The sequence below is a fragment of the Clupea harengus genome, unplaced genomic scaffold (genome assembly GCF_900700415.2).
Source record: "Clupea harengus unplaced genomic scaffold, Ch_v2.0.2, whole genome shotgun sequence".
Classification (NCBI taxonomy): Eukaryota; Metazoa; Chordata; class Actinopteri; order Clupeiformes; family Clupeidae; genus Clupea; species Clupea harengus.
In genome coordinates, this window is record NW_024879578.1 from 53,493 (window position 1) to 68,316 (window position 14,824).

Below are 14,824 nucleotides of genomic sequence, written 5' to 3' on the forward strand. Positions count from 1 at the left end.
AATTGCAAGTTAAGCGCTAGTCAAGGTGCCAGTTAGGAAGGGAGGTGCTCTCTGAAGAGTTGGGTCTTCAAAAGCTTCTTGAAGGTAGAGAGGGACGCCCCTGCTCTGGTAGTACTAGGCAGTTCGTTCCACCAACGTGGAACTACAAATGAGAATAGTCTGGATTGCCGTGCTTGCACAGACGGCAGTGCCAAACGACGCTCACTAGACGAGCGCAGCGCCCTGGGTGTAACATTTGCTCTTACAAGAGCATTTAGGTAGGTGGGAGCAGAACCAGCAATCACTCTGTAGGCAAGCATAAGTGACTTGAACTTGTTTAATTGTTTACCAGCACGTGAATCAGCTCCACACAATGACCGGGTTCAAGTTTGTTGCTTGTTGCTTGTTGAATATACAAAGATCTGGAATATCTAAAGACTATTTTATGGTCGTAATGGTAGTGTTTCAAAATTTCAAATACTCTGACAAACTAAGGTAAGACAGCAGGAGAAAGTCACAGAAAGAGCAGATAAACAGGAGATCAGAGCTGACCCCTAACTGAAATTCTAATAAAGCTCTTAAAATATTAAATTTGCCCTGCCGCAAGACCTATGCTCTCAAAATAATCCTCTTTACCTATCCAGTAGAGCTCTGTATGAGTGTGTGTGTTTGTGTGCATAGCCATTTCTGATATTGCCAGAGTGGCCATACTATTTGCCATTTAACAGCTCTATGTAGTCTAAGAGTGTGAGTCATACTCATATTTTATTATACACTTTTACAAACACTAGATTATAATAAAACATTTCATTTCACAGGCGACCTAAACCTGAATGTAGCCAACAGGCAGACCAAACCATCAAGAATAATAAAACAGAAAGGAGATTTAAAGATGTAAATGGCGAGGGGTCACCTAATCCTTAATGACATTTCACAGCAACAGAAAGAACAGAATCACCCTTAACCGTAGCACCGGACAGATAGTGAAACATTCCTGGTATGATAACTGTTTCATCTGAAGAGCCAGACTGGACACAAAGGGCCCGCTCATGGTGCAGAACCTTCAACAGTAATGGAACTGTAGCATATTCATTGGAGTTGTTACTAAAAGTTAATATTTTGCTAGTGCTGTACAGTACATGCTAGTACAAGTAGGTGCACCATCTGCAGCATACTTGTATCGGCTCCTGTTATTATTACTACCAGAGGCATATAAACCACAGGTACAAGGTCATTGGTAGAGCAGTTGGGAGTTTCTTTACCTCCAGATTACCTGCAGATTTTGGACTTGGGTGAATTCCTGGCTGCCCATAGAGTGCACGTAAGTGGAGGTCTTTTTTTCTCAATTTTTTTTTCATGTATCACGTCTTTAGTGCACACTAGACTAGGGATTTATGTGAGCCCAAAAAACTATATTAAAGTGCCCTTTTTCTTATGTGGAGTAGAACAATTACTAAGGGTAAAATAGTGTGAAAAGAAAAGCTGTTGCATTTTCCCCTCTTAAGCGTTCCTCTGCTGTCAGATCAGTACAATGTCAAGGGGAGATGAGACTCAAGGTCACCGTTAGTGTTATTGATATCAGTAATATATTAGCCATGTTCCCAAATTTAGTATGATCAATATTGTTACTGATCTTGTTTCAATTCAATAACGTTCTGCTGTATTCGTGTTTTGGTCTTGATTGGATCATCAGCCTTTGATCACTGTTGTGATTTGTTTCTTGTTCATTATTTATTTTCCTTTTTGTTTTTCATTTTACTAAGTTCTATCTTTATGTGACATACATTAAAACTAGGGATGCACCGATACCGATACCAGTATCGGTATCGGTGCCGATACTTCGTTAAAATACTCGTACTCGTACTCGTTTTTGAATTGCCGATACCAAGCATCGATACCACTCATCAGTATTTCACTGCATCAAACTGGCCGGGCTATGCTGACACAAAAAGTTTGGGCTCATTTTAGGATAAATGACGACGACAGGAGTAAGGCACAGTGTAAGATTTGCACTGCTACGGTGTCGAGGGGCGGAAAGGAAAGTACTTTGTTTAACACAAGCAATTTGATTAAACACCTGAAGATGCACCATAGTGCTAAGTACACAGAGTTCACTGATGCTAGTGGCGCAAGACCGAAGCAACCAATCTTAACTGACGTCTTCCAAAAGAAAAAAACGCGCACGCACACACAGAGAGAGAGAGAGGTAGAGAGAAAGACTGTGCCACATAGGTTAAGTGATTGTTTGTGTACTTGAGCAGGAGATTCTTCTGATGCTTTTGTAACTGAAATGTGCTCTTGTGTTAATCCAGTAATAGTTCTGTTCACTTTTTGTTAAGCAGACTGTGTTGTTAACTATGCAGCAAATTGAATTGCCTTTATCTGGTTATATTAGCATTTTGTCTAATGTGATGATATTGTCTGTTTGAAGGCTTTTTTTGTGTGTTAAAACCAGAAAGCTCTGTTTATTTTTGGCTTGGGATAGCCTTCTGTTAATTTTGTACTATAGGCTTGACATAATCTGCAAAGGATAAAATAAAATCTGCCTCCAAATTAATTGCACTTTCATGGAGACCAAATCTAAGAAGTATCGGTATCGGTACTCGGTATCGGCAAGTACACAAATAAAAATACTCGTACTCGTATCGGTTTGTAAAAAAGTGGTATCGGTGCATCCCTAAACGTAAGGACATGAACTAGAGTAAGTGTGAGATGAGTCTATGTTTAGCAGGCACATTTATACAATGTATATTACCTAGGAATATCCCCAATATACAATATTTCAGTCAAAGTGAGAGTGAGTGTATCACCACAGAAAACGTTGCTCCTGTTTGAACCCTGTGCCATCAGGGTGCAGAACCCAGACTATCTATGGTACACTGCTGAGAAGCATCTGGAGCCTCAATAATAGTCTACACACACTAACCCTAACACCTTGCCCTGTAAACTCACATTCAAGGGGCTCTACACAGACCAAGGTGCTCTACACACACTAACCCTAACACCTGGCCCTGTAAACTCACATTCAAGGGGCTCTACACACACTAACCCTAACACCTGGCCCTGTAAACCCACATTCACTGTGCTCTACACACACTAACCCTAACACCTGGCCCTGTAAACCCACATTCACTGTGCTCTACACACACTAACCCTAACACCTGGCCCTGTACACCCACATTCACTGTGCTCTACACACACTAACCCTAACACCTTGCCCTGTAAACTCACATTCAAGGGGCTCTACACAGACCAAGGGACTCTACACAGACCAATATGCTCTACACACACTAACCCTAACACCTGGCCCTGTAAACTCACATTCAAGGGGCTCTACACAGACCAAGGTGCTCTACACACACTAACCCTAACACCTGGCCCTGTAAACTCACATTCAAGGGGCTCTACACAGACCAAGGTGCTCTACACACACTAACCCTAACACCTGGCCGTGTAAACCCACATTCACTGTGCTCTACACAGACCAAGGTGCTCTACACAGACCAAGGTGCTCTACACACACTAACCCTAACACCTGGCCCTGTAAACTCACATTCAAGGGGCTCTACACAGACCAAAGGTGCTCTACACAGACAGGTATAGAGCTGAGATTGTTTTGAATTTGTCAACAATTCTCTTTTTCTTTTTTATGCACAAAAGAAAGACATACAAAAACAAATTCGTTCTCCAATGACAAGGCTACTAAAGACTACTGTAGAGGGAGACTTTTCCTTGAAACCTCTGCCGCTGAGCATGAGCAGAGTCCAGTCTTTGTAAACAGTAAGGTAGTGGTCAGCAGGTCAGAAGATTCAGGTGTCATAAGAGTTAAAACAGGGTTTGAATGGAGCAATCCTGGATTGATGTGGACATCAATGAAGAAAGAATGTGTAATCCTGCTGCTCATTCTGATCTAAAGACTTGGCTGTGGTAATGGGGTACACTAAACTTAGACTGTAAATGTCTATTAAACGGGGCCAGCAGGTTTAAACCTTGATCAGCCAGCTTATGACTCAGGTTTGCTTTAAAACAAACAACTTCAGACTTCTCCAGTTTGATCTAGTAAGCAGTCCAGGCTTCTTACAGCCAGTAGCAGAATCCACTGACATAATTTGTTACATTTGGAGGTTGGCTCAGCAGAACATCACCCAGACTGTATAGCCAACTTAATATAACTTGGTATGTGTAATGTAAATTTGAGAATTATCCATGGCCAAGCTGAGTGACCAAAGAGCCTTTGGAACAGAGCTGGAAGTGATAGGCCTTTAGTGACATCCTATAGGATAATGGATAGTACAAAATATTACATCAAAATTTGGGGCTATCCTTCAGAGGAGGCATATATATATATATATTTTCCTCCCCACCAGATCGCCAGGTGTCAGAAGGAAGGCATGAAACCCATGGTTATTTGTCCAGGATGGTGGTATGCCAAATAGCCAACAAGTAAGATTAACAACTGAATTTAATGTCATTTGCACTGTGGGCCTACATGTGCTTATAGAAGGCCAAGTTTCCTTACTTATTTCACTCATAATGTTAGGCTAGGCTGCGCCATAGAGGTTCAACCCCCAGCTGCTTTTGGTTAGTTTAGTTAAATAAATATTATAGTTTTCTCTCTCAAACTAGCATGCTAACAGCAACCAGACTTGGGTTCTCCATATGAGAGAGATCCCCTGAGATGTATGTAAGCCCTCTGAATATGAAGACATTCACTACATAATTATGACCGTTTGCTCAATAGTGTCCTTATTTTCCACAAGTGAAGTACAGCAGCTGACTTGTCAAGATTGGTCTGTCATCCCAACTGACTCCTTCACTGAAGGAAATCTTTTTGCCTGACCTTTGATTGGTGAATCCGATAAAGATTTTATGATGATTTATGAAATGTCTAATGTCTGTAAATGTCAGTACAGTACAATTTTTGTATTTATTATCATTCTAATCTGTTATATTGCAAAAAAAAGTAATGATTGCAACGATGCACCTGCATTATTTGTTGCCATGGCAAAAGGAACAACAAAGGAAGGGAGGAAATCTTTAAAGAGTAGAGAGCAGTAGAGAGCTTATTCGGTTAACACATAGAAAGTATGAAAGACATTTTCTTTTCTTGAGATTTAGTCATTATATGGTTTGAATTGTGACTGATTAAGAAAGCATGTCAGTAAAATGTTTTGCTAATTCATATACACTGTAGTACTCATCTGGTCAATGGGTTTTAGTTTTAATTCTTTCAGACCTTTGCCCTTTTACTCACAGGGCGAGGTACTACATTTTCCTTATATAAAAAAAACCCCAATCATGTTCACTCCAGGACTGGGACCAGCCCTTGGTGGTTTTGGTAACTCTGACATCTTAGAAGGTGTACATCTGTCTCTGAGTTACAGTTTGTGTCTCAGGAAAACAATCCCAGCATCACATCCTGTTATTAGAGAAACATCTACAAGACGTGTCCAAATGTTGACATGGTGATAAGGTAACAATATATGTATATACAACAATATATGATGTACACTGTATAAAAGGGAAGAAAGTACAGATGTGCTTTTCCTTATTCCAGTTAACCCTCTCCCCCATATACCACTGTAAGGCAGACAACCCTCACCTCACCCTTATTTTTGTCATATACAGATATGCAATGATGATTGCTGGGTAATATGTATCTTGTTCGCCAATGTCAAGTCTGTATTTGATCATGTGACGAGACGACACGATATAGCTAGTTTAGGCGCAGAATCTGAACGTCAAGACCTACAAGCTGACAACACAGCCAGAGGCACAGTACACTTGCCGAACGACGCCTTTCAAACATAAAAGTGGTGATGCATGATTTGCTCTTTCAATGGACAGGATAGCCAGCCCATTCAGCCTCTCCTGCCCCATGCTGCTCAGGTAGGTCTTAATCAGTTTCAATTTGGAAAAGAATCACTCGGCTGTTGCCCTGTCACATGTAATGTCAGAAACAATAGCAGGACAGTGCACAGAAGGTGGATGTTACGGAGTAAACAAAGTATCTAATTCGACCGTTAAATCCACATTGTTGGTAAAATATATATATACGCCTAATGGTGTTTGTGTGTGTGTGCGTGTTTTGCGAGTGCACAATTTTTTTTTCGCAAAGGGGGGGGGGGGCTTTAACATGTCCAGGCCCAGGGGCCCGTGGTTTCTATGTGTGTGCTATACAGTTTGCCTTTCTATCTAGAGCGCTGAAAGGCCTGTGTTTTGTTGTGAACATAGTGCAATTTATCCTGGCACAACATAGATGGCCTTCTTTCATCTGGTTTCATTTTCAGTTGTCAAAGTAGATGTTTATTTTACATTGTGTTCTCAATGCCAATGTGTTGTTTTATGCATGAGTATAGCCAGAGCATTTTCTCCTTTACTTTACTGAACTTGCACATATAGTATCTGTTCTTCTAAAAAACTAAACAGAAACAATGATGAATTTGGTTTAGGTTAGGCAAACCGCTGTCCTCAGGCCACTTTCCTGATTCCTCATATCATGCCATATGTTATCCTTTTAAGAAACCATGCATACCAGGGGAGTGCAATACTCTGTGTTTTATTATTTCATGGACAAGCATTACTGCAGGATCTTACTGAAACTTGGACTACATCTGAAAAACAAAGTGTTTATGGGCTTTGGGAATTAGGGCTGGGCACATTAGCGCGTTAATCTTGCGTTAACGCATCAATTAATTAACGCCGACAATTATTTTATCGCGCGTTAACGCAGGTTTTATTATTTATTTTATTATTGTAAAAGTCTGTTGCTGACAGGCTTTTATTTTGTAAAAGTCTGCTGCTGATTGCTGTGGAAACGGAAAAGAAAGTCATTGGCGGTTTAACAAACATGGAGAAGAGTACGGAGATTTTAAATGGCCATTTTCAATTTAAGGTTCTTAAAGACGGCGGAATCGACAGAAACAAAGTCATATGTAACCACTGCCAAGATGAATTGTCTTATCACCGGAGTACTTCCAGTCTTAAATATCATTTACATGCTAAACACACCGTTGATGCCAGAAAATCATACAACCAAACACACAGCTTCGGCAGACTACCTTAGATGCAGGGAGGAGTATAGATAAACAAAGGCAAGAGAAGCTAACCAATGCCATAGCGAAGTGGATAGCTACAGACTGCAGGCCGATTAGTATTGTGGAAGACGTCGGTCTGAGAAACATTTTGAGAATCGCAACAAATGACGGCAGGTATCGAGATGCCCTCAAGACACACCATTACACGGCGAATACACGAGTTGTATGAAAAGGAGAGGACTGCAAAAGCGACAGCTTTACAACGTGCACCTGCTCTTTATCATCTGAAAATGTTAATAATCTGGTGTGCCTTAGCAACTGGTTTAGTGCAGAGGAGTAAAAAACATACATTTTTAGGAATCTACAAACTGCACTGAAAGTGTTTTCTGGTTCTTTTTTGGGTTAGGGTTAGTTTTAGCTAGTGTTAAGAAGTGCGTAATCGTGGCACCTATAGATAATTAAATTGTGTGCTTTTCGACGCCCGAGTTGCTTATACACTCTCACAAGTAATTACTACGGTTATTGCCACGCAAATCAGAATACAACTTAGTTCAGAGAAATCATGTCACATCATGGCTCCAAGCCTCACTGTTTCAGCCCAGATACTATAAAGTATCACTCAGTGTGCCTACTGAGATCACCTTCAAGTACTCTCTTCTTAGAATGAAAGAGAGGGACAACTCACCTTTTCCACGCAGTCGACCGGTTTCTCTGTGCCAAAGGTCCCCACCTCTCTTAGGTATCGGACGTTTCCTAATCACAGGTCGATCATCAGACCGGTGTAGTCAGGCGAGGTGCGATTCAAACGCGGAACTTAACTCACTTCATTAACTGACGCAGAAGCGAGTTTTGTGGTATTTAAAAAGTACCCTTAGATTTAATGTCAAAAAGGTCAACAAGAATTTAAAATAAAGAAAAAGAACAATAAGACTTGGTCCCCAAGTCAACAAGAAATTAAAAAGAAAGAAATAAAAGCAATAAGACTTGGTCCCCAAGTCGTTTAAGCGTTCAGCAAAACAGTGTATATACCACACAGCAAAAAGAAGAGCTGAGCCACAGGCATTGGTCTCAGCCTTTTAACTGCAACCCGCTGCAATCTTTTCATCACGAACTTCTCCTTATAAGGTCATTCCATCACACAATGTACTTTTGTCATATCAGGGTTTTCTCTAACAGAGGGTGTGATTCATCTATAGGTCGGCTGCTCACACCTGCTTACAGCCTGCGCCCTTCTCGCGGGCCCCAACGGTTACACTTCCTGTGCTTAACCTATTTTACAGTTTCCCTTTGAACATTCACAGCTTACATCAGCATTGTTCCCTCACAAGCATTTGCACTGAAAATGTTTCCTTACACAATAAGCAATTTTCACTCTTGATCATAGCAATCGGCAGCAGATATAGATTTGTTAAACATCACTCAAGCAATTACACACACTATCATATGATTATAAGGCATGATTCAGACATTCTGCAATCATTGTAAAAGGCATATATTGGTTCAAATGATTATAAAACATAGCTCCAGCAATTTCATCAAAGCATACGTTTTTCATATGATTAATACATATTTCAAACAATCTCAGCAAAGCGTACATTTGTTAAATGAGTATGAGAATGGGATATGAGTGTGAATGTGAGTCAGAGAATGTCTATGAATGTGAGCCTAACACGCGTGCGGCTCCATGTCGTGGCTGTCAGGTTCATTCTTTTGTGAGTCGTTCATCACTAGTTAGGTTATTTTTAGCTCTTTCTCTCCGAGGAGAGGGCTGATGTTTTCAGGATTAGGTCCTCAACGTAGTTTACTCAATTAAATTAGGCCAACGGGTTTCTGAATCATGGCGCATTGTTAATAGCTGGTTCGTTTACACATGAAACCCATGTTACCCTCCACGTTTGCTGTTGGTTGAGTTAATGTGATTGAACTGTAAATCTCGTTCATAGCCTACTGTAGGACTGTACAAAGGGAAGAGCTATGTTAGAAAATATAAAATGTCTTTACAATTAAATACACCTTGACTAACTTCCTTCTATGTTTGTCATTTTCTGGTTTACGTAAATGTAATCACCTTTTTGGTGCTTCACCACACTCTAACATTAATGCCCTGGCAGTGGCAATAAGCTTTAGTTTTGTGTTTGCTTTGATAACATTGTTTAAGTTGAGATTTACACAAAGTATTTATTTTATTTAACTGCTACTATATACAAATGCTGATGTTAAATGTTTGTTTGCACAACAGATTTTATGGCATTTTAGTTCATATGGCAGTACATTTAAAACAAGTGTCAAGTTCTAGGAATTGACAAACTGCACTGAAAGTGTTTTCTGGTGTCTCACTCTAACAGGGACATTTGGTACTAGACTGGTTATGCTGCTCCATGAAGAAAGTACAATGTGTCAGCTGTTACCACAGAAATTGCATTACAAATGCACAACAAATGTTATGGCACTTTCGTTCATATGGCAGAACATTTAAAATAAAAGTGCGCTAATCTACTACTTTTGAATGAATGATTGGATTTTGCGATTAATGCGATTAATCGTGATTAATCAGGGAAATCATGCGATTAATCACGATTAAAAATTTTTATCGTTGCCCAGCCCTATTGGGAATATTTCACTCCAGGCTTTTGGTCTGAAGGGACCGGCCATTTGAGATGTTAAGTTAATAAGGATATGCCATAGTCAATAATTCAATGTATCTTATACCTAGTTATAATTGTTACTTTTATTTTGATTTAACTAGCATGTAAACATTCCTGGGTGAAGGTACTTTGGGTTGACCTGAGGAGTGAGGTGAGACAAGACTCTCACCCCCCAACCCCCCGTTCGGGACTAAGAGCTTTGTATCCATGGCCTATTTGAATAGACGGTAATACCCCTTAATATCAGTGTATTTAACTGTCCCTGAAGGAATAATTCAGATATGCTGAGGTGAAGCGCTGTGAGGGGGTGTGAATCTTCAAGTCTCTGTCTCAACAATGTCGGCCGCCATTGTTCAAGAATAAACCTGAAGCCATGACTGACAAACCTAAGACTGGATCTTCAATATATGGTATAAAACTAAATACTATTAATTGGAGGTTCCACCGAGATATACATTCTTTGTTTGATGCAATTCGAGTTTGCTGTAAGATGTCTCTTCACCCCGGGTTGACACAACACTTTGGTAAGTAAACTTGCCTAATCTTGGGAAAATATGTGTCGTAGATCGTAGTAAAAGTCATGAGCTTGAAAGTCTCAGACGGAATTGAGACTGAAAATAGATATAAAATAAATAAAAATAGATACACACCCGCTCTGCCCCTGTCCTGCTTAGTTAGGCCTGGGGGCTGAGCGGGTGAGAGAGACAATGCCTAACACGGCAGGGAGGCTGTCCTGCCAGACCCGGTGGCGCACCTCTTAGTTCTCTCAATCCTGTGATGCTTTCCATGGACCACTTGGTAGATAGGTAAACAGATGCTAGTGTAAGACAAAATTACATATACCAAACACATCTAAACACATGTAATACCCCCCTAATCAACTAAACTGGACTAAAATCTAAATAATATATTAAATAATATTCCCTTACACCTAGCCAGGCAGCCCCTCTCCCTCTCTCTCTCTCTCTCCCTCCCTCTCCTCTCATATCACATTGCTAATGCTTATAATAATACTGATAAAATGGCCATATTGCCTACTGTAAATCTACTACCCAAAGGTATCTCCTTATCTGTTTCTGAAATAAATGTCTACTAACAAAAATGTTCTCTCTCCCTTGTAGCATGTTCCAATTGCTGATGGAAGTGGAAACATTGCTCCTCACCCCCACTACTCCTCAACTACGCATATGGACAGCCAAACTCTACCCACTCACTCTGTTCCTTTTCTTTTTCTCCTAATCCAGACTATCTTCGCTATGGGACGCTGCTGTAATCTCTCCACCCGGTCTACCCATAGAAACCCTCTGCCAATTGCACCCACCGCCACCGCACTGCTGTACACTTACTCTACCTAACCAAAACCAAAGACTGGGTGTTCTAAGCCCAACCAGAGGGGGAAGAAGGTAAACCAATACAGACAAGCAGCCAGCTGGATATCAATTGTAAGCATATTTTTGTGGAACAAAGTCTTCGTCCTGGGTGTATGTGTTTAAGGTACATGAAAAATAAGATGCCTTTTTCGGAAACCGTACGTAAAAATTGGCTGTTAGATCAAAAGGGGGAGGAGTTGAGCTTCAGAGCGAATTGCAAAAACAGAACAATAGGTTCTGTTGTAGAAAGTGCTTATCCTACCAGCAATGCATACCTTAATAAGATGATAACTGCAGAATGTGTTCTCAAAACAGGTCTTAGCTGCTGAATTTCTGACTTCATCAAATGATCCAGGAGCACTGAATGAATTAAGGAATGCCTTAAATGGTTTGGCATTCAAGTGCCATTGGAATCTGGATAAAAAAAAGGACTTTATGGAATAATTCTGTAATTTAATACATATTGATTCCTTTCTCTTAGGGATGGACACATCTGTCTCCTGAGCAAGCGAATGAATGTGTGTGTGTGTGCCTGTAGGCTGGCCAGCCGTCGTATGAATGAATTTATAGGACTGTTTTAACCTTCATGTGACCACTGTCTTTGTCTTCAGGTGAAATGGTTTGATTTTCCTTCAAACACTCAATTTCTTTCAAATCCCCACTCTCAGTTTCTTTAGTTAATTAGTATGCGTCTGTGGTTTTTCAAATGCCCAAACCTTGCAGATTACAGGATGATGTGATTTAAGCAAACCTGCTTTTGTCTGAGAGTAACCACATGGATGTAAAAAAAAGGGCGCCACACTCATTAGCATCCAAATGGCTAATCTGGGCGCAGACGTAGCTATCTGCAGTCTTTCACACCCAAGACCAAATGTCTATTGTCTGATGTGTTGAGTATGCTAACAGGCTTCCTGCCTCATGGGGATTTTATCCAGTATATACTTTTTCTGAGATCTCGTTACAGCCAGTTTTAGGAATATGGAGAATAGCGATGACAATAGGAAGCAGCATCTCGCCAAGGTGTCGAAAGTGGGACAATTCCACAAAGTCAACAGAGGGAACAGCAGGACCGTTTGAACAAAACATCGCGAACAGCCAACACCGTCAACCATCAAAGACGAGCAACATGTAATTTTGTAGACTTTTGGACCTTTTGTTTCCACAAACTAGATATCATATAATTGTGAGGCTCCTGTTCAGAGTGCAAGACTACTTAGTCTCAGTTTATTGGGTGGCTTCACTGCCTAGGGTATAACATCAGTACAATATTAAGAGTAGATAACACTACATGAAAAATCGGTCGTATGTATGTGTACTATGGCTGCTCGCTGCCCCCTGCAGACGAGCATTAGACGTTTGTGCTACATTTCCAGTTGGAATGTTGGGATTTTGGGTGGGTTGGTATGATGTCTTTTTTGATGTTGTTATTTTTATTTTCGTTTTTTTAATTGTTTTGGTGTTTTTTTATTTTTATTTTCTCTCTTGCTCCCTCCTCTACCCCTCCCCACTTCGTAAGCCTTGGGATTTTTCATTCCAATTTTAATAGCAAATCCAGAGGCACTGCCATCTTAATACATAAGCGAATCAAGTTCACCCCAGAACATGTGTACTGTGATTCTGGTGGTCGCTATGTCATAGTTTCAGGAAAGCTTTTCCAAACACCTGTTGTTTTAGCAATCATATATGCTCCCAACTGGGACAGCCCAGACTTTATATCCACAATGTTCTCTAATCTTCCAAATTTAGATACCCATCATTTAATTTAGGGAGGAGATTTCAACTGTGTTACAAATCCTACACTGGATCGCTCTCACTCTAAATCAGTCAGACCTACTGCAATGTCTAAAACATTATCAGCTTATATGGATCAAATTGGCTGCGTCAATCCCTGGCGTTTCTTTTACCCTAATACTAAAGATTTATCCTATTACTCCACTGTTCATCAGGTCTATTCCTGCATTGATTATTTTTTTATTGACAAGGCCCTTCTTTCTTTTGTTAACTCTGCACAATACTCCGCCATCGTCATTTCTGACCATGCACCTCACATCTTAGACCTCTGTCTCCCCTTTAGTTCAAGGAGGATGGAGACTTAACTCAGGCTTACTAGCCAACGCAGACTTTTGTCACTTTGTGTCGACAAATATAGATGTTTTCTTAGAAACAAACAGGTCTGATCAGGTATCCCCATCACTCTTATGGGAAACGCTAAAAGCATTTATTCGTGGGGGTATCATATCTTTCAGTACACATTTAACTAAAAACAGGAGATTAAAACAGCAGGAACTTTTGGACGCAATACTGGATATAGACAGACAGCAGGCCTCAACAATTAACCCAGATTTAACAACCAAACGTCTACAATTACAAACTGAATTTGATTTACTATCAACAGGGAAGGCAGAATATCTACTAAGACATACAAGGGCGACTTACTATGAGCATGGGGATAAGGCCGGCCACCTTCTAGCTTCACAACTTAGGCATCAATGCGCCTCCCGCTTTATACCACAAATCTCTGATTCATCTCATACCCTGACTACCGACCCATCAAAAATAAACTCTGAGTTTGCTTCCTTTTACTCTACGCTCTACAAATCACAACCCCCTCTTGACACATCTGTTATGGATGCTTTTCTTAATAATCTAGACTTTCCAACTTTAAGTGAAGAATTTACAAAACGTTTAGATGAACCTCTAAATTTGGGAGAAATTACTTCCTGTATCTCTCAAATGCAGAGTAACAAAAGCCCTGGCCAAGATGGTTATTCAGCGGAGTTTTACAAGAAGTTCTCAACACAACTTGCTCCTATACTATTGGAAGTCTATAATGATTCTCTAGAAAAGGGTGTTTTGCTCCCAACACTCAACCAAGCCCTGATTTCTCTTATATTAAAGAAGGATAAGGACCCTAATTTATGTGGTAGCTACAGACCTATAAGCCTACTGAATAATGATGTAAAGTTGTTGGCAAAAGTGCTGTCACGCAGACTTGAGACTTGTCTTCCAAGCATAATTTCAGAAGACCAAACAGGTTTTATCCTTGGCCGTCAACTGTCATCTAGTGTGCGTAAACTTTTGAGTGTGGTTCTATGTCCCTCTGCTTCTCCAACCCCAGGGAGAAGCAGATGCCCCCTGTCACCTTCACTATTTGCACTGGCCATTGAACCCCTGTCCATAGCCCTTAAAAGCTCTTTGGTATTCTCAGGTATAGACAGGGGAGGCATGGAGCACAGAGTGTCATTGTATGCGGATGATCTATTGCTATATGTGCAAGATCCTGTGAACTGCGTTGATGAAATAGTGAATCTGCTGAAGTTGTTTGGTACTTTTTCAGGGTACAAACTGAATATTACTAAGAGTCTCTGTTTCCCAGTTAATCAACCAGCCAAATCCATTGCCTCAGGAGCTTTGCCTTTTCACTTTTCCCCCCAACGGTTTTAAATATTTAGGTGTCAATATTTCCCACTCTCTCAAGTCCCTACATAAAGATAATTTCATAAAACTGACTGAAAATATCAAATCAGACCTTCAAAGATGGCACAAGTTACCCCTTTCACTTGTTGGCCGAATTGAAACTATCAAAATGAACGTGCTACCTCGAATCCTATTTCTGTTTCAGACCCTCCCTCTTTTTCTTCCCAAATCATTTTTTAAGTCATTGGGCACTGTTATACTGTCTTTCATTTGGGCTGGCAAGATTCCAAGAATTCAGAAAATAAATAAATTTAGAAAGACCCAAATTAGCAGGGGGTTTTGCCCTACCCAATATGCTGTTGTATTACTGGGCCGC